This window comes from Amblyomma maculatum, chromosome 1 (genome assembly GCF_055883805.1).
Source record: "Amblyomma maculatum isolate TAMU_Amacu chromosome 1, ASM5588380v1, whole genome shotgun sequence".
In the NCBI taxonomy this organism is placed as follows: Eukaryota; Metazoa; Arthropoda; class Arachnida; order Ixodida; family Ixodidae; genus Amblyomma; species Amblyomma maculatum.
The window spans coordinates 128527035-128547712 of NC_139344.1; positions in this window are offsets into that span (position 1 = coordinate 128527035).

Sequence of the window (20678 nt, forward strand, 5' to 3'; positions counted from 1 at the left end):
CATTGACATTCCTAGGGTTATAATTTGGTTGTGTGGTTAGCTTTTCTATTTAGATGACCAGAAAGGCTTTAACTGCGGACTACTTTTTGCTACGGAGAAATTGTGTGTGGCGGTTACTGCATACCTAAGTTGTATCCAACTACAGGGGTGGAAGCAAGCTCAAGCCTTTCGGAGCAGGCACGGGAGCAGCAATAGTCCGATTTCGGAGCATATTTGGAGATATTTGTGCATTATTTTGGAGCACTTTGGAGATGGTTACAGGATTAAATGCTACTAAGCGCATTTTTCCTCGTATCTAAAGAAAGCTCTATTTAATTTGGCCTCCAACAGAGCTGAAAAAAGGTTTGAATTAGCCTAAAGCTCGAATTATTTAATGGAATCAAAACAGATGCCGAAAACAGTTTGCATTACGGTAATCTGGCATGCATGACAACTGTCTGCATTTGAGATGAAACGCAAGCAAAAACGACAGTTATTCCCGGTTTCGTCAAGCACTTTGCTTTGGCCACGCACACGGTCGAGAAGGTTGAAGGACTGCTACAAAATCGCAAAAGCCTCCCTACCCTTTCATAGTGCTACTTGGTTGTATTGATACCTCTACACAGAGCAGTCCCTTCGCGTTTTGAGTATGTTTCACTGCAAAGCGCATGGTGAAGCACTGCGGCGAAGCACGCAATGCGGCGAAACTGCTCGTGATCAGCTGGAAGCAGAATGTGCACGCGCGCGCGGGACCTATGCGTTATGCGTCAGAACAGCCTGACGCCCTCCCAAAACAAAAATAAAAGGACAGTGACGCCCCGAGCAGCTTCCGATGTGCGCGCCCAATGGCGGTCGCGGGTTGGCATGAAGTCAAAGCGAATCCAAAACCGTGCGATTACGCGTTATTTAGGAAATGGCGAACTTGTGATCGTCGTCATACCTGCCACGGCACACAATGTACGCGGGAACAACAGTTACATGTCATTCGGGCTCGAGGAGGATGATCGCTGGCGGAGCGTGTCGTACCTCAACGTGTCGCCGGACGCCAGTGCGTTTGCAGCGCGATATCCACACTGTTGGACGCAGGCGAAGAGCTGCAATCGTCTTTCGCGCCGCGGCTAATCGCATTCGTTTTTAGCACATGTATCCCCTTTAAATGGGCATCGGTCACGACCGCGCTCCTAGTTCATTATCTGAACTTCCGAATTAACGAGGGTCGAAACAAAAAATTAAAGACCACTGCATAATCTGCATTGGAGTAATGTGAAAGCACGGATGCTTCTGTTGGTTGCTTCTGATTACCTTTAGTTGCTTAATTCACTTCTTGTTTAACCATTTCAGTCCTTGGTACTTTCAAATTGCGCGCCAATCCCTTCCTATGCCCTTTTTCGCCTCTACTTCCGGTTGCGTGACGTCACATCCCTGACGTCACCCTAATTGACTGCCTTAATTAACTATTTTAGCCTTTGGTACTTTCAAATTGTGCGCCAATCCCTTCCTATGCCCTTTTTTGGCTCGACTTCAGGTAGCGTGATGTCACATCCTTGACGTCACCTTAATTGACTTTAACTATTTTAGTATTTGATATATTCGAATGTAGAGCCAAGCCATTGGCTAATGAGACCATTTTCGCCTTTACTTTTATAATTTTTTCCTCTAATTAATTACCTACTTAGCTCATTGGTCTAATTAGTTTTTCGGGCACAACATTACGTCACCCTCTATCGACTGACACCACTCATTAGCCTCTGTCACTTCTCAATTACTCACAACTGCTGCGGACAAGATTTTGCGGACATGTTCTGCGGACGCGGTGTGCGGACGCAGTCTGCAGACAGAAATCTGTGAACATATCGAAGTAATGCTTTCGCATTAAAAACTTTAGTCCAAAAATTACATGGAAATTTATTCTGTATCCCACTTAGCAGAATTATGGTTCCAAGGACTTTTTCTCGAGCTCATGAAAGAAAAATAGACAAAAGACAGCTACTGTATTACCTGCTTAATATTAATTCAGAAAAGCTCGTGCCACCTGCCTTTCGCGAAAGCCGCGGCGATGACAAACACCTCGAGTAAACCAACTGTCGAGGATACCGATGCGACTGCATAATTTTGTATAGCGAGCACCCAGTGTTGCTCAACCGACGATAATAATCGGCTAAATTTGGCGTTGTACACTTGCGATGGTTAATTATCGTGTAAATTATCGTGGCGCAACAGGTCAGATTGGCACAGAATGGCTTGATTGTCCCAGCACTTCCGTACCTATGAAAATAAACGAAAAAGGACGTATTTGTTCTCAGACGCGTCGCGCCAAAACGAAAAAGGACGTATTTGTTCTCAGACGCGTCGCGCCATAAGCGTAGCACACCAAGCTCATCAGCAACAGAAGTAAAGGATGAAGTGCTCTGGTGCACACGACAGAACAAATTTACAAACTTCGAAATATTTGCTCAGTATTTTTTTTTTGCTTTCATTCAATTCCATGATCTTAAATCTTAGGATTTTTTGTTTAGTTGATAACTGATTTATTACACTAATTCGGTGTCTGCAGTACATTTGGCAGTCCCTGAACCCTGGTCTATCTCCCTTCGTGGGTATGTGCCAGTTATCAAGGTAGAAGAAGAAGAAGAATTACGACTAAGGACATCATCAGAACAGCCGCCTCAAAATCTCAAAATTTATTCAAATTGTTTAGCAACACTAATCCCTAATTAATAAGTTATTTGTAACAGTCTAAATCGGCATCATGAACTCTATTCTTGCACGTGCAATGAACTCTGGCCAGCCCCCACTGTATGTATGTGCCCTAAGCACCGAGGGAGAAGAAGCCACCAAGAGCGTTGGCCTGCAAGGCCTGCTGACGAGTTTTTCCCCACCGCGCGTAGTTACTACGTACGCTACTTGCGAGTGACAGCTACTGCGGTCCGTGGTCTTTCGGGAACGTCCAACTCTTATGTCGCTTCTTACGAGCCTCAGCCCCACCGATTACATGCACTGGACTTCGTTACTGCATGGAATGGTGAGATGCATGCTGCATGGAACGTCGTTCTCGGCGATGTGGTTGAACAGTCGCCATTTTCACCGCAAGTGATTCTCTCAGCAGACCTGCTGCTGTCTATCTTCGCTCGACATCTGCCTGTGTCGCATGTGCCTCTACTACTGCACACGTAACAGATGACCGTGCAGCACTGCAATGGCGGCAAAGGACGTCCTTCGTTCGATTTTCGGATTTCTTCGTATGGTTCTGACGATGCACGAGAAGGCAGCAAAGCAGACCGTGTGCAGCACAGCCACTTTGGCATTCGCCCTCTTCGCAAGTGCAGCTGGACTTTCTGTCTACGCTATGTACCTGCCTTTCCTCTGGCGGCCGCAGTGGTCACCGCTCTTTGGCTCAGTGATGTCTCCCACGCAAGCGCTCATCCTGCACGCCCCTGGATGGCTGACCGGACGCCCTGCGCGGTACCGTCTCGTCTTGGTCCATCCGCGTCATCTGTCCGTAATTTCGGATGGCCGTCTCTCAATCTCTCGTCAACACAGGGCTGGAGCATTTCAAGCGGTTTCTGATAGCGTACATTACCATGCCGTTGTTGTGCTTCCCATCCGTCAGAGTACCTTCGAACATGTACGGCACCATGTGCATCTGCCACCCCATCGCTTGGACGGCGCTGGAGATCACATCGAAATTCATTTTATAGGACCTCCTGGTGAACTACCTCAGCGCGTAGTCCTTCTAATAGAGACTGCAAACTAATGAACGTCTTCCCAGCCTGTCACCCACTGTCTTCTCGGTTTTGTTCTGTACATATGACCACAGTGATAGAAGTGTGAGGAGACTGGCTGCAATCCTGGCCCTGCCATGATTTTGACGCCATATATGGTGAAGCTGTATTTATACAAATACTAAGCTCAGTCACATTTCCCAGAGCACTAAGCTGCTACTAAGCTGATACGAAGCTGCTCATCCGCAGCAGCTTCAGCCAAAGAGTGTCATGAAAACCGTGGTACTTGCAGTACGCGGCCGAGGAAAGACAGCTGATTTGCAGTAAACTCTGCACCGTGAACCTGCGAGCGCATGTGAGGGGGACGTGATGGTGTGATGTTAGACTCTGCCGTGAAAAACAGTGACCAGATCAGTAATGACAAGCAGAAGACACAGACGTGAAACAATAAAGCTGCTTACGTAGCCAGACTGGTGTGGACCTTTGTGCTGGCTGCTACATGTGACCGACATGCTTCTGCTATCGTCAAGCTAGTGAGTTTCGCTGGGCCCGTAGAGCTGCCTACGAATCCATAAATGCAGAATGTGGCGGACGTTGCGCATTGAGTGAGTCTACCCAGCGTAGCCCACATTTTTAGCTCCCGTGCAAATACTAATATAAGCGACTGACGCGTGAGGCAGAGACGCGTACGATATATGCACAGATGACATCAAGAGGTCCACTCGCCTCTTTATATTGCCGCGAAACCTTCAAAACTGTATTTGTTTTTTGTTTTTTTGAACAGCCGCCGGCATGCGGCCTTATCACTGTGATTTTGGCACGCGTATCAATTCTGTTCTGCATCCCGTGTTTGTTCATACTCGTTGTCGCGATACGACGCGTTATCATTTTCTTTGTCACGAACGATGCGCCGAGATCTGTCTCGAAGATTCCGATCACTTGCGTATGTTTCTACAATGTTCCAGGTTGTGCTAGTATCAGTTTGCGACGTTGTTCTGAGCAACGTTGATGTGTGTGACGGGCATTCTTTGTTCGACATGCACGTTTGTTGCTATCGCCGCCGCCGAGTTGATTAGTTCTTTTGCGGGCGCAAGTCAGCCCAATAAAGAGTTTCTTCAGTGCAATCACCGACTCTTCATGTGTCATCGACCTTATCACCACCACGTGAGGTCTGGTGGAGGTGCTGCCCTTGATCCTTCAAGCGAAGACCTCAGCCTTGTTCTTGTCGCCCTGGAAAACCAGCCTACAGGTCATCGAGCCAGCCGCCGACACCAAGGCCTACAACCCGATCACGGTCTACTGCCTGACCCCGTTCGACTTCGGAAGGCATAAACTTTGGAAATGGCCCAGTCAACAGCACCAGTCGTCTTTGTGCAGCCCAGGGAGCCCCCGATCTTCCAAGGATTGTCCAGTGAAGATGCGGAAGACTGGATGGACCTTTTCGACCGTATGGCAGAATTCAACGGCTGGAACGACGCCGCGAAACTCAGGCAAGACTACTTTGTTCTTCAAGGACATGCCCGAGTTTGGTTCGAAAATCATGAGGCAGCTATGAAGGATTGGGATATTTTCAAGGAAGCGTTTTTGACTGCGTTTGCAAGCATCGTCCGAAAGGGAAAAGCCCAGGCCCTCCTTCAGTCAAGACTTCAACTCCCTAACGAGCCTGTCCTGGCGTACGTTGAGGAGATGAAGCGACTCTTTCGCCACGCCTATCCTAACATGACCATAGGTGAGAGAGTCAAATTTTTAATGCGAGGCGTTAAAGGATGCTTTTTGCAGGTCTTGTCCGAAATCCGCCAAAACCCGTGGCGGAATTTGAAACTGAAGCGTCTACCGTCGAGAAGACGTTGGAGACCCGGATGCGCCACTACGAGCGACCACCTCAACCGGACTACTCAAGCCACTACCCCAGCGCATCTGCAAGCGGGAATAATCTTCGGAACCTCATCCGGGAGATAGTACGAGAGGAGCTCCGCCGATTGCTGCCATCATCACAACAACCCCAGGTGGCGACGCTCGCGGACGTCGTACGTGAAGAAGTCCAGCAGGCACTGGGCGTTCCTCAAGCGACGACTCCGACGGCTCCAGTGCATGAATCAGCAGCGATTAACTATGCTGCTGCATTACGTCGTCCTGCACCCTAAAGGCTGGTTCACATGCAAGCGATTGAGCGAACTGAGCAGCGAGCGGCTGCGACAAGAGCGAAAAATTTCCAACGAGTTGGAACTACGTCGCTCTCGCCGCTCGAGCTGCTGCGAAAGCTCAGAACAGGTTTTTGCGTCGCCGCGGCAGAAATCGCTAGTGGTTTCGCTTGCATGCGAACCAGGCTTAACGCGACTTCTCAAGCCGACGCGACCTCCCATGCCGTCTTCGCTACCATCCTGCCCCCGAAAGCCGCCCATTGGCCAACGCCCGCCAAGTCTACCCCCCAGGAAATGCAACGCCTGGAGGACATTTAACAACCGACCGCTCTGCTTCCATTGTGGTGAGGAAGGACACATCTTCCGTCACTGCCCGTACAGGCGGATCGGCCTCCGCGATTTCGCTGTCGACACCCCACGACCCCGTCCTGGCGAGCGACCACAGGAAATCAACGACTTCCTGCGTAGCGGAGAGCACTCGTCGCCAAGGCGTCTGTTGCGCTCCCCATCGCCGTACAATGCACGATTTGCGTCGCCGGGCCGCGGTTACTTGCAAGGACGGTCTCCTAGCCCCCGTAGGGGAAACTAAAGGCAGCAACCTTTGGAGGTCAGGTTGCTCAACGGCGAAAAGACGAAGATCCTCCGCCGCCGACGACCACTAACGACGACGCAGCCTTTCATCGCCGCTCCACACGACGACATCGACGACAACACGACCAGAGTACAAGTCGACACCGCCGCCCAGCGAAATAACAACGGTATGCCCCGGCCATAACCTGAAGAAACGACGGAGCCGAGATTGGACACCAAGGCCCACGTACAATGCGAGGACACGAATAAGCGACCTTGAAGTTGATGTCGACGGTCGCAGAGTCACTGCCCTAGTAGACACTGGAGCTGACTTTTTAGTCATCAGTGGACCGTTAGCCTCTCACTTCAGGAAAGTTACCACCGCTTGGGATGGCCCGTTGATTCGCACCGCAGGTGGCAACCTGATTACTCCATAGGGACGATGCACTGCAAGAATAACCGTAAATGGGCGTACTTATTTATCCCACCAGCTTTGTGGTCTTGCAGAAGTGCACCCGAGACGTGATTTTAGGCGTGGACTTTCTAAATGAACATAGGGCTATCATCGACCTCCGATTCAAGCTCATCAAGCTCTCTGCAGACAAAGCCATACCTGCTACGACGACTTCGATGCAATACATCGCTCTAAACGTCCTCGGCGGAAAACTGACTGTGCCGCCCCGATCAAGCGTCGCAGTCAGCGTAGGTAGCGCAGACGTCGAAACCGCTGAAGGCATCGTCGAAGGAAATATCCAGTTGCTCTTGAAACGATCAAGAAGCATCGCGAAATTCCGGAGAGCACAAGCTCAGGTGCTGGTAACAAACTTCACCGAAGAATGCCGGCATCTCAGCAAGGGCACGACGATCGCTTTTCTCGACGAATTAGCGGGCCTCAAAGACGTATTCGCCCTCCACGACCAACCACTAGAAGATGCAACGGACCAATTCCGTCAGCCCACATTTGACATAAGCCCGGCATTGACCCACAGCAGGAAAGACCAGATTTGCAATGTTCTTCGAAGCTACAGGGAGTGCTTCTCGTCATCATCGAAGGTACGACAAACACCACTGGCCAAGCACCGCATTTTAACGGACGAACACGCCCAGCCTCTGCGGCCGCGAGAACGCCAGGCCATACGCGATCAAGTTGAGGAAATGCTGGGTGATGACGTAATCCATCCATCGAACAGCCCCTGAGTGACACCAGTCGTTTTGGCGAAGAAGAAAGACGGTACACTTCGCTTCTGCGTTGATTACCGCCGCTTGATTAGCATAGCTAAGAAGGATGTCTACCCGCCTCCCTGCATTGACGACACTCTCGACCGGCTCTGCAATGCAAGGTACTTCTCGTCGATGGTCCTGAAGAGTGGATATTGGTAAATTGAGGTCGGCGAAAGAGATCGCGAGAAGACCGCATTCATCACATCGGGCGGCCTTTTTGAGTTCAAGGTGACGCCATTTGACCTCTGCTCCGCACCAGCCACGTTTTAACGAGTAATGGACACAGTCCTGGCAGGCTTGAAGTGGCAAATTTGTTTGGTATATTTGGACGACGTTGTCTTCCTGTCAAACTTGGAAGACCACTTAAAACGACTGCAGACAGTGCTGGAAGCCATCAAGTCATCGGTACTAACGCTAAAAGCAGAGAAGTGCCACTTCACCTACGAAGAACTGCGGTTCCTAGGTCACATCGTTAGTAAGGATGGTGTTCGCCCAGACCCGGAGAAAACACCTGCGATCACACAATTCCCACCGCCTGTCGACAAGAAAGCTGTGCGCCGATTCCTTGGTTTGTGCGCTTATTATCAACGTTTTGTCAGAAACTTTTCGCGCATCGCCGAACCGTTGACGCAGCTTACAAAGGCTGACGTACCTTTTAAATGGGAAGTGCCTCAAGGAGAAGCTTTTGACGAACTCAAGCGCCGTCTACAGTGCCCTCCTGTACTTGGCCACTTTGATGAAAACGCCGAGACCGAAATTCACACCGACGCGAGCAGTGTGGGCCTAGGAGCCGTTCTCGTCCAGAAGAGTGCCGGACAGGAGAAAGTAGTCGCCTACGCTAGCAGGTCCCTCACAAAAGCCGAAGTCAATTACTCGACGACCGAGAAGGAGTGCCTCGCGAACATCTGGGCCACTTCTAAGTTGCGTCCATACCTGTAAGGCCGACCATTCAATGTTGTAAGTGACCATCACGCGCTCTGCTGGCTGGCTAGTTTGAAAGATCCCTCCGGCCGCCTTGCCAGATGGAGCCTACGACTTCAAGAATTTGACTTGACTGTAGTCTATAAGTCGGACCGGAAGCATTCCGACGCAGACTGCTTATCCCGCACTCCCGTCGACGCTCCCCCGAAGGACGATGACGACGACTCCTTTTTGGGACCGGTAAGCGCTAGCAGTTTCGCAGAACAACAGCGATCAGACCCTGAGCTGAAAGCACTAGCCGAATACCTAGAAGGAAAGACCACTTCCTCTCCTGGTATGCTCAGTCGACATTTATCATCGTTCGCGTTAAGCAATGGCCTCCTCGTTAAGAACAGCTTCGCACCCAACAAGACCGCGCAGCGTATGTAGTGCCTAAAAACCTCCGGCAGGAAATTCTGCAGGCGTTGCACGATGAGCCCACAGCAGGCCATCTCGGATTTGCGCGCACGTTGCATCGAATCCAGGATAAGTACTACTGGCCGCGACTGCCTGCCGAAGTTGCTCATATACGCGAAGACATATGTCGTGAGTGCCAATGACGCAAGACGCCACCTATCAGACTAGCAGGACTACTAAACCCGATTCCGCCCCCAGACCTGCCCTTTCAACAAATTGGAATGAATCTCCTCGGCCCCTTTCCGGCTTCGTCTATTTTGATCATCGTGGTCATGACTAACCCGTTACGCCAAAGTAAAAGCACTGCCCAATGGTACCGCGGCAGAAGTTGCCAAATTTTTTGTCGAACAAATTCTCTTGCGACACGGCGCCCCACAAGTGCTCATCACGGACAGGGGAACGGCGTTTACGGCAGAGTTGACGCAAGCCATCCTGGAATGCAGTCATACAAGCCATCGACGAACAACTGCGTGCCATCCCCAGACCAATGGCCTTACGGAGCGCCTGAACAAAACGATCGCGGACATGATCGCCATGTACGTCGACGCTGAACACAAGACCTGAGACGCTATCTTTCTGTACGTGATCTTCGCGTATAACACTGCAGTCCAGGAGACGACCAATGTGACCCCGTTCAAGCTTGTGTACGGCAGGGAGCCCACGACGACGCTCAGCGCAATGCTGCCGCACGTAACCAACGAGGATAACCATGACGTCGCCGCCTACCTGAAGCGCGGGATCCCGGCGACTCGCGCACCGACAGCCGACGATACAACTTACGACGACGCCACGCAGAGTACAATCCAGGAGACCAAGTGTGGGTTTGGACACCAATTCACTGTCGCGGACTAAGTGAAAAGTTATTGCGTCGATACTTTAGGCCGTAAAAAATCATTTGCCGCGTCGGACCACTGGACTATGAAGTCATTCCATATGGAATGTCAGCATCACAACGGCAACGCGCACGCCCAGAAATCGTACATGTTATAAGTCTGAAGCCTTATTACGCGCGTTAATGAATCCGTGGTGTTTAAACTTTGTAATGTTTCTATTTAAGTTGCTTTGTTTATTTTGGAACATCGAAGCGATGTTTTTTAAGGGGGGGGAGTAATGACGCGAAACCTTCAAAACCTTATTTGTTTTTTTGTTTTTAACAGCCGCCGGCATGCGGCCTTATCAGTGTGATTCTGGCACGCGTATCAATTCTGTATCCCGTGTTTGTTCATACTCGTTGTCGCGATAAGGCGCGTTATTTTCTTTGTCACGAACGATGCGCCGAGATCTGTCTCGAAGATCCCGATCACTTGCGTGTTTCCACAATGTTCCAGGTTGTGCTAGTACCAGTTTGCGACGTTATCTAGATTGTTCTGAGCAGCCTTTAAATTGAGCTTTGACGATCTGTGACGAGCATTCTTTGTTCGACGATCGACGAGCACGTTTGTTGCTATCGCCGCCGCCGAGTTGATTAGTTCTTTTGCGGGCGCAAGTCAGCCCAATAAATAGTTTCTTCAGTGCAATCACCGACTATTCATGTGTCATCGACCTTGTCACCACCACGTGACAATATACGAAGTACCACCATTCGCGCTCATCTAGAACCTGGGGCCCTATTCTCGACACACATCGCTGCCGTCCGGCGCCATTTTTTTTTCTCTGATTGGTTCTCAGAACAGTCACGTGTTTCAAAGTTGTGGCGCGAAATATCGGTGTGTCGAAATGGTTGTTGTTGTTGTTGTTGTTATGAACTTTATTTTTCCACCGATGTAGGCCCCCTACTTCCCGCCCCCGGCACGCAGGCCTATGGGACGGAGGCCGGGGCCTCCGCGACTAAAGACAGGCGAAGCGACAGTTTCTTCGCGGCTTCAGCCGCCAGGCGGACAGCTTGCTGCTGGTTGGCGGGGGACTCGCTCCGCAGTAGCAGTTCCCAGGCTTCTCCACTATTTATGTTTTCCTTGGCGCCAGGGGAATCAAGGCATTGCCAGATTATGTGATCCAGAGTACCCCTTTCTCCGCAGATTTCGCATTTATCGTCCGCCTTTTCCTCCACTTGCGTGTGGAAAAGCCAGACGAGACTTGGGAAATTCCCAGCTTGCAGGCGCCGCCAAGCGACGGCCTCCTTGTTAGCGTTCGGTCCGGTGGTGGCAGGGACCTTCTGGTAAGTCTGTAGTGTTCTAAAATTTCTTTATAAGTTTGCAGCCTCTCGTCCATCCCATCGCAATCAGGCGGCTCTACTGCTGCCCGGAAGTAGAGAGCTCGGGCTAGCTCGTGCGCCGCCTCGTTGCCGGGGACGGACTCGTGCGCGGGGGTCCAAATAATTCGAATCTTTCTTTCAAGTTTTCCTTTCTCTAAAATTTTGGCTGCCTCCGTCGAGACCCTCCCTTTTCCAAAGTTCCAGACAGCTGTTTTGCTGTCACTAATAACTATGCTGGCTTCCGTTCCAACGCAAGCGAGCGCTATTGCAACTTCTTCAGCCGTGTCTACATTTCGGCTTCTAACGGACGCGGCGGCGGCGGGCACGCCGCGGCCGTTGACGACCACAGCCACCGCCGCCCCCGACTTCCCGCTAGCCGCGTCCACGTAGGCGACCTCCCCCGGCTTCATTTTCCCCGCTTTCTTTGCGAGAGTCTCGGCCCTCTTTTGTCTCCTCTCCTTGTTGTACGTAGGGTGCATGTTTTTAGGTGGGGGGGGGGGGGGGGGCACTATTATATATTCGCGACACTCTCGTGGAAAGTCTACTTTGTGGCTTGTTCCTCTATCTGACTGCAGTCCCACCCAGCCGAGGATGGTTCTGCCCGTGGTGGTTCTGCTCAATCTTTCTAGTTGCGCCATGCGCACAGCCTCCGCTAGTTCCGTCCAATTGTTGTGCACCCCCATTTCGAGGAGGCGTTCAGTCGAGGTCGAGATGGGTAGTCCCAGAGCCCTCTTCGCGCATCGTCTGATGAGTGCGTCTATTCTCTGCTTTTCGTCTGATCTAATGTTTAGGAATGGTGTGGCGTAACATATGCGGCTAGTGATGTAAGCCTGCATTAGTTTCAGGAGGCTTCGTTCCTTAAGGCCCCGACCCTTGTGTGCGATTCTCCTGAACATACCCGTGACTTGCGTTGCGCACTCGTTCAGTTTCTTTACCGTTGTATCGTTGTACCCATCTGCTTGTAGAAACAGCCCCAAGATCCTAATTTGTTCGACTTTTGGCACTATTTGGCCGTCTACTGTTACGCTGATGTTTATCTGGCGTTTACACCTTAGCGCCTTCGGGTTGTAGATAAACAGTTCCGATTTTTGTGGAGAGCACGAGAGGCCCTTTTCGGTCATGTAGGACACCACGGTGTCCGCCGCCGCTTGCAAGCGCTCCTCGATGCTCGCGTCACTCCCCTGGGTGACCCACAGGTTGACGTCGTCCGCGTACATGCTGAATTTCAAGTTTTCCACTTTCCTCAGTTCTGCCGGGAGGTTTCGCATGTCAACATTAAAGAGGAACGGGGACAGCGCCGAACCCTGCGGCTTACCCCTGCTTCCTAGTTTGGCGGTGGAGGATTCAATGTCCTGAAACTTTATCTTTACCGTTCTACCCGACAGGAAGTCTTTTACGTAGTCGTACGTTTTCTTTCGGACCCCCAATTCTTGGAGGCCAGAAAGAATTGCCGCGTGTTTTACGTTATCGAACGCCTTTGTCAGGTCTAGACCTAGTAGTACCCTCGCGTCCCTGGTTTCGCTTTCTATGATGTCGTGTCTCAAGCGGAGCATTACGTCCTGTGTGCACAGGCCGGGCCGGAACCCAACCATTTCGTGCGGCCACAGGTCGTTAAGCTCCATGAAACGCGTTAGTCGCGTTTGGAATACCCGCTCCATCAATTTCCCTATACAGGATGTTAGAGAGATTGGTCGTAAGTTCTCTAGTTTAGGGGGTTTGCCTGGCTTCGGTATCAAAATTACGTTTGCCGTCTTCCACTTGCAAGAGTGGAAGCGTGGGCGAGTTGGTGATGGTTCGATTGGTGCATAGCGCTAAAAAGACAAGGACACAGCGAGACACACAGGACACATAGCGCCCGTCCTGTGTCTCGCTGTGTCCTTGTCTTTTTAGCGCTATGCACCAATCGTCTTCCACTGTTGTGGGAGGCGGCCTCTGTCCCATACGATTCTCATGTGTCGAAATGGGTTTTTGCGGTGACGTAAAAATGACGTGAGCGTGAAAATGAATTTTTAGCAGCGGTATTCATGATGCATGGAGGGTGTATATAAGTAACTGTGGAAGGAAAACAGAGGTATATATGATAGAAAGGGAAGCACTTACGCTTGCATTACGAACGGGCTGAAATGAACCGCCCACTGTCAAGAGCCGACTCCTGAAATCTGATTGGCTGACGTTGTATGGCGGGAAATACGTCATGCATAAACATTTAATGATGACGTCAAAATGACGTTTCATTACGTAAAGGATGTTCTGCCACTGCTGTAAATGGCCTAGGTTGGGCGCCGCATTGTAAACCGCTTGAGGCGGCCACGAAAAAAACTTTGCGAATTCGACGTGCCGTGTAGGCGGCTGTTAGCTCACCGCAGTTTGGTACAGAGTTTAGTGGTTGGTGAAGTAAGCTGACACATCTTGTTGTAATTGCAGAAAGCACTGAAACTACATTATCAGCTGCGTCATCTTTTAGAGGATTAATAATGACGCAGATTTGCAGCCGCACGAGGGTCGTACCTACCCTCCCGTTGCAAATGCTTTGCGCTCTCATAAAGAAACCATCGATCCGCGCCGTCGTTGCCAAGCGCAGCAATGCGCCGCAACTGAAGCGCTTGACCTGCGCGAGACGAGGCATTTCAGAGAGCTACAGAAGGGGACCCAGTCAAAAAAAGTCAATGGGTCCAATTGGGAATTTCCCAATTGAAATGAATGGGTCAAAAACCAATTGTGTTTTCGCCACCCATTGGGCCTGGCCATTTGATATGAATTGGTGCTCCCAATTGAAAATAATAGGTCACCCATGAAGACCAAATGGTTCATCGAACTCAAATGGCATACCCATTGAGCCCAAACGGTTTGAACTCACATAGCTGAAAAAAAAAAAGGAATGGAAATGCAATTTCAATGTTTTGTGTCCAGAAGTTATAGGGGAGCGACTTCTATACAAGTGGAATGAAATACAATTCTTTACAGAAATCATATATGAGACAAGCAAGCATTACACACACGGAACTAATACAGATTCAATGTATATGTCCACAGGTTGCAGACTTATATACTCCATTCTTTGAACAGTGCTGCTGGGACCAGTGACACATTTTTGTTATTCAGAGTTAACTTATTTAATTATGCCTGCACTTAGAGTGAACATTATATAATCAATTAATAAGATTAAGCGGCATATACTTTTTATAAGGACTTAAATTTTTCACTGTTGTCTCTTAATAGAGGTATGTATATCTGTGCACATCTCAGTCAAGGATATCACTGACTTGACTTTCCCAATTGGGAATGTTTGCTTAGAACCAATGGGAAGCCCAATTCGTTTCAAATGGGCGTCCCAATTGGGAGCGAAGGAATCCCAATTGGGACTGAAGTAACCCATTGGGCTTCCCAATGGGTTTATTCAATCCCAATTGGGACCCCCAAATGGTTTCTTCATTCCCAATTGGGAGTCATGAAACCAACTGGGCGTCCCAATTGGGAGTGAGGAAACCAACTGGGCTTCCCAATTGGGAGTGGAGAAACCATTTGGGTTGGACAGTACCCATTGGACAAACCATTTGGGATTGGCAGAACCAATTCAATCTGACTGGTCTTCCCAATTGGACCCATTGATTTTAAGTTGGGCGAGTTGTAGGTTGTTCAGGATGGTTTCGTGGGCGCTTTTTAACACAGACAAAAAAAAAAGGCACCAGTTCTGTGTTTTCTTCCCTTTGTCTCTGCGTTAAACAGCATCTACCAAACCATCATGAATTTCAGAGAGCACCGCGATGCTTTCTAATTATCTGTCTGATCGGTTCGTGAGTGCAACCTGAGGGGTCATATGATTCGATGGTTGTGCAGGAACTTCGCGCGACAGGCAGCGAGGGATCACCAAAGACTTTCTTTAACGTTGGGCCTAAACAGTGCCTTTTTTGCCTTACACTATGCACTCACTGCAATATTAATGAGTTGAACAGCCTTTCCACTATGGGCAAAGCAAGCAAAAATACTCACAGCTTCTATTTTAATAAAGGAATGTATGTTTCATGTATATGGCACATGTTTACTTGCCACATGTGATGTGTTTTATATATAAAGTTTTCTTTTAATATGCATGCGGGCTCACCATTTGCTTATTTTTTAGAAAAAAAAATAAGTACTCCGGAGCACGTTATGACGGTACGCTCTAATCATATGATGTAGTTGAGTGACATTTTGTGTTGATTCCTTTTTTTAATACAACCTGAAAATAATCTCCCTTTATTATTTGCATTTCACTGTTTCGACTGCAAGGAATACGCGCGCGCGGCGCCGCCCTAGATTCATACTATGATTTCCTCAGTCATCTTTCGCTTTCTTTCCTTATTGGATCCGTTTATCCCCCTCTGCACGTGTACGGTAACCGGAGAATCGCCTAATTAACCTTCCTGCTATTCTGTTTCTATTTTTCGGTCATCTTTTTGTGTTTCGCTGAGCTTATCGCACGCCAGCGCATGAAAATTTAACCGACTAGGTGTCAGACCCAGCGTATGCCTTTCACTTCGTGTGTTGTGTGTGTGTGGAAGACTCTCTCTCTCTCTCCCTCCATCTCTCTCTCTGCGCTGCTTTCCGTGCTCTAAACAACTCATGCCGACACAATATGTTAGAAACTTAAGCAGACTTGGTGACCTGACGCTAGCTGGTCATAAAGTGGCTTTTCGAAAAAGGTGGGTAGCACAGCCAGTACCTAACAGTAATTGATACTTTGAGACTGCTATCGTTGCCCTCAGAGATGGACATTACCGGCTGCGCCGGCGCCTCTTCATCAGTGCTGGAGCAACTTTGAAAATCTGTCGATTCCTTCTGTTTACGACCAAGTCCTTAAACGTTTTAGTCCCTGCATTTGAAAACCGCTAAGTGAATGTGGGAGGTCATCGGTGCCAATGAACAGCAATGCTACTTTCCGCTCCCATGTTGCACCAACCCACTGCGAATATTCCATTGCCGTTCGTGCTCTTCAGCTGAAACTCGCGCAGCCTTACCGTGCGTAGCTGATGCCGAATGTTCGACCGCAAGTATCTCATGAGCATGACACACTAATACCGCAACGCTACAACATACTTCACTCGCCTCACTGCAACCTGAGGCTTCCGAATCACGGAATGCACTGCAGAGTATCGGTTCCTGCAGGAGCACCGTCATTTTTCATACTTGGCGCTAATATATAGAGCAGACGACAACGCGCTTTTTTTTCTGTCACTTTATTTCTGTTTTTCTTCAGAATGCGTAACCCGATTGTGTGCTTACGTAACCTGGCACCGTCCTGATGCACACGTCACGCGTACGTCACAATTTGAACAAAATGGCGAATTGCCGAGAATAGGACCGGCCTCTTCCGCTTGCTTCCTTGCGAAAGTAGCTCAAGCGCTACATGGCGTTGTGCAGCATGCAAGGTACAAGTGAATGACTAAAATTATTGCTCGCTCATTGCATTCCACATTAACGTTTGTTTTTACGTTTTAGCCCTCTTTGTTATTCCTGACTTATTTTTTTTTTTTCAGCCTACTTCGTCTTCTATCGTGTATTTCAGGCAGTACAAATTGAATAAACGGAGTCTGGTTATTGTGACATATCGCTTGTGTATTTGTCATGACGCTGGGGCTAGCTCGACCCGGTCTTCCCTTAGTAGCGTGTTGAGACTTCGGGTATTCAGAAGACTGATGATTCCAAATTTGTAAAACGAAAACAAGCAAGTTTAACTGCCCTAGAAAACTTATTTACGTGGTGAAAAAAAAAAAAAGTTCGAACATCAAAATGGCAAGTTAATAGTTCATCAAGACAAGCATCCGGATGAGCTGTTCACCCAATGCCCAGGGCGTCATCGCCATTAAATTCCCTCACGTCCACTCCCTCTGATGACGCTAACCCAGCTAACCAATCAAATTCAAGGCACATCCCTCAGATATCGGCAGCCAGTCACAACACATCACTGCACAGATCGCTATGCACAGTCTGGTCGAGTATTGTTCTAGGGGTGGGGTCCTTTGTTTGGTAGGCTGTGGGAACGGCGAAGAGGCAACAAGATCCCCTTCTTTCGAAAATAGCTGCCATGGGAGTTCAAGCTGGTTCTTCTCCTGAAATAACTGGCTGCAACATTGAAACTAGCGTGGAAAGACAAAGAGCAGTTACAGAAGGCAACCGACGGGAGAACACGCTAGCAGCGCCGGCTCCCATGCAACATCGGCGTGCTTCCCTCTTTTCCATGCGGCATAATGGATGCTTATGATCGTTCTGGTCCCCGTGATCATTTCCTCGCAAACGGCTGCAGTCCGTTCATTAAGAAAGTCCGAATTTCGCCGAGTAGGGTCAACCGTCGAACTAAGCTGTTGAAGACGCCTCGGACACGAGCAAATGTAATGTCATTCGAATCGAATGGCATTAAAATAAAATTTCATTATTCGGACACTACACGAGCACATGACATTCGCCATCTAGTAAGTTCGGGAAACTTTCGTATTCGATCTCAAACCAAGCGTATACTCTAGATATCAGATATACAGCAGAGACAAGCAGCGCGAAAAACAAAATGTGCGCACTACCAAATTTAACAGTTCTATTTCTCGAGTGTTGGTAAAAAAAAAAAAATAATAAATCGCATTGCAGGCTGCCGTGGGATGCCGTTCGTCACAGTAGCGCGGCCCTGTCATGGCTGCGAATGTTAACTATTTTGGGCTTTGTGCCTCTTGCTGGCCGCTTCTTGCGTTTATCTCGGAAGTATTTAAAGCTGAAAATGAGCACTTGACCCATTGAATGTCATTTGCATGTCTCCGTGCGTCCCGCAACATGTCCATTCTCCGCCGTGTTTGCCATATTGTTTGATTACATTTGTCAGATTATAGTGTATTCTAGTACACTGTAGTCAGATTCATTTATGACTTTGTACTTGGCTTGGCTTTTGATGGTTAAAGCAGTTAAAGCGTTGGTCGGCAGTTAAAGCATTGGTATTAGTTTTAATGGTTTTAATCAGCTTTAAAACGCCACACAATGATTTCAAATATCTTCTATGCGCGCACTGATGTCTTCTACCTGTGGTAATTTTTCCCCTCTTTGTGCTTCCATTCCCCGCCGGGGTGGTGCAGTGGTAAGACTAGTAAGACGTCCGACTACTGTGCCGGAGTTCCCGGGTGCGAACCCGACTACTGCGGCTGCGTTTCGATGGAGGCGAAACTAAGTGGCGTCTGTGTGCTGTGCGATGTCAGCGCACGTTAAAGATTCCCAGGTGGTCGAAATTACTCCGTAGCCCTCCACTACGGCTCCCCTTTCTCTCTTTCCACTTTCACTCCCACCTTCTCCCTTTCCTTACGGCGCGGTTCAGGTGTCCACAGAGCAAGTGTGACAGATACTGCTCCTTTCCCTTCTGTGAACCAATTATTATTATTATTATTATTATTATTATTATTATTATTATTATTATTATTATTATTATTATTATTATTATTATTATTGTGCTGCCATCACTTGCGAATGATATTATAAACCATTGGGGTAGATGTCAATGGTCGATGCATCGAATGCCATTTGATTCAAATGAGTGTTGCTAGGCGCGTACGCATGCATACGCCGCGCGCCAGCTGCCTTGGAAAGAAAGACAGGAAGGGTGGGGAGAGTAAGCTAAGGGCCTCCAAACGAACGTCGTTCCTAGGGTGGTACAAAGGAAAGGCCTCTGCCACTGTGCGCACACCTAAACCACGCCATAGGGGAAAGGAGGAAGGAGGGAAGAAGAAAGAGAGATAGAGCTGCCGTAACGTGGATCGGACTCCGGAATAATTCGACCACCTGGGAACTTTAACCTGCACTGACATCACACATACCATCAGCACCCGCGCTGGAAGCCTAGATGCAAACGCGCTGTTCTTAGGGTGGTGCCAATTGAAACAGAGTGGCACCACCAAGCTCCCTCAAACGAGTGCCCATAGCCACTGAGCCACCGCGGCGGGGTAGGAGAGCATGGTGATTGCGGCCCGATAGTACCGGCGTCGTTATGGACCACTGGACCCTGTTTCTGTAACAGTCACGAAAGAAAAATACGGCCCGGCCGAACCTTGTGTCAGTTTTTATTTATTTATTTTTAACAATACTGCAGTGTCATTACTCCAAGCAGGAGTTAGCACAAAGAAAATTACACCATAAAATATTCATTTGAACTTGTTTGAAGAATACAAGAAAAGTTAAGGACAAATTTGACTTGTTTAGAATAATTCATGCATTATTGATTTATTTGAATAGTCGAATAGGAGGATTCGCGGTTCAGGTGTGCACATAAACAAGTGTGACAGATACTGCACCTTTTCCTACCTGTGAACCAATTATTATTACTATTATTATTATTATTATATTATTGGGTTCACCATTTCTCATTTTCGAATATTCGCACACCCTTTTTGCACCATATACAGGCACAAATCGGCAACATTCTACAGATGACAAGATTGTTGTTTATTCTTATAGAATATATCTATGCAAAAAAACATTTTGATTAACCCGCACACATTAAGAAGTGGTGAGAGAAAAATATACCGGGTACTTTAGTGAAAAATTTAAAAAATTGCAAGATAGAAGTCTGAAAATATATTCCGAAAAACACTTTCAGTTGTTTCGAATATAGATTACTTTTCTCATTAATAACCTATATATTAATTAAAAGTAACTAATTACTTTAGTTAGCAACTCTAGGTTGTTAGTTTGAAGCCGTGGATAGACTATATGTTATATATCAGTTTTTTTGTCAGCGAACAAAGCAGAAGAAACTGAAGGAATGGTGTTGCACCTTTTTTGGCTGACTCCTGAATCAAGTAGCACCGAAAATTATAGCAATGTTATGACATTGTTGTACGAGTTTCAGTAACGTTAACAATAAAATGTGACTGTAGGCTGCATTATGAACATACGTTTAATATTAAAAGCAGACATTGTTCTAGTAATAGTGTGTTCCAAATGTTGTTACGTTGCCCCATCAGTGACAATGTCTCAATCATTACAGTTCCTAGATTAAAAATGTCCTTCACTTAGCTATACTTTGCAATAAATTCCTTGGTTTATGCCTGTCATAATTTGCTTGTAAAGTGGAAACTTTTTGTTAAAGAATGTAACTTACTACTCATTCACAACTATCATTCATGGGACCACATGTGAAAATTAAGATTCATGGGTTATTGAACTGGAAACCATGCTTTTCCTGCAGGTTTGGTTTGGTTTATAGCAAAGGAAATGTGCAGTGTCTGTCATACTTCCTGGTGGACATCTGAACCGCCCACTGTAATGGATGGATGGAGGATAAAAGCGAAATAAGAAAGGGGTGCAGTAGTAGAGGGCTTCGGAATAATTTCAATCAACAGGGGATATTTAACGTGCACTAATATCACACAAAACCTGGACACCTTTGTTTCCCTCCTCCATCGACATGCGGCCGCCGCGGTTCGGTTTGAGCTCAGGTACTCTGGCTTAGTAGCTAGCCGAGCGTCT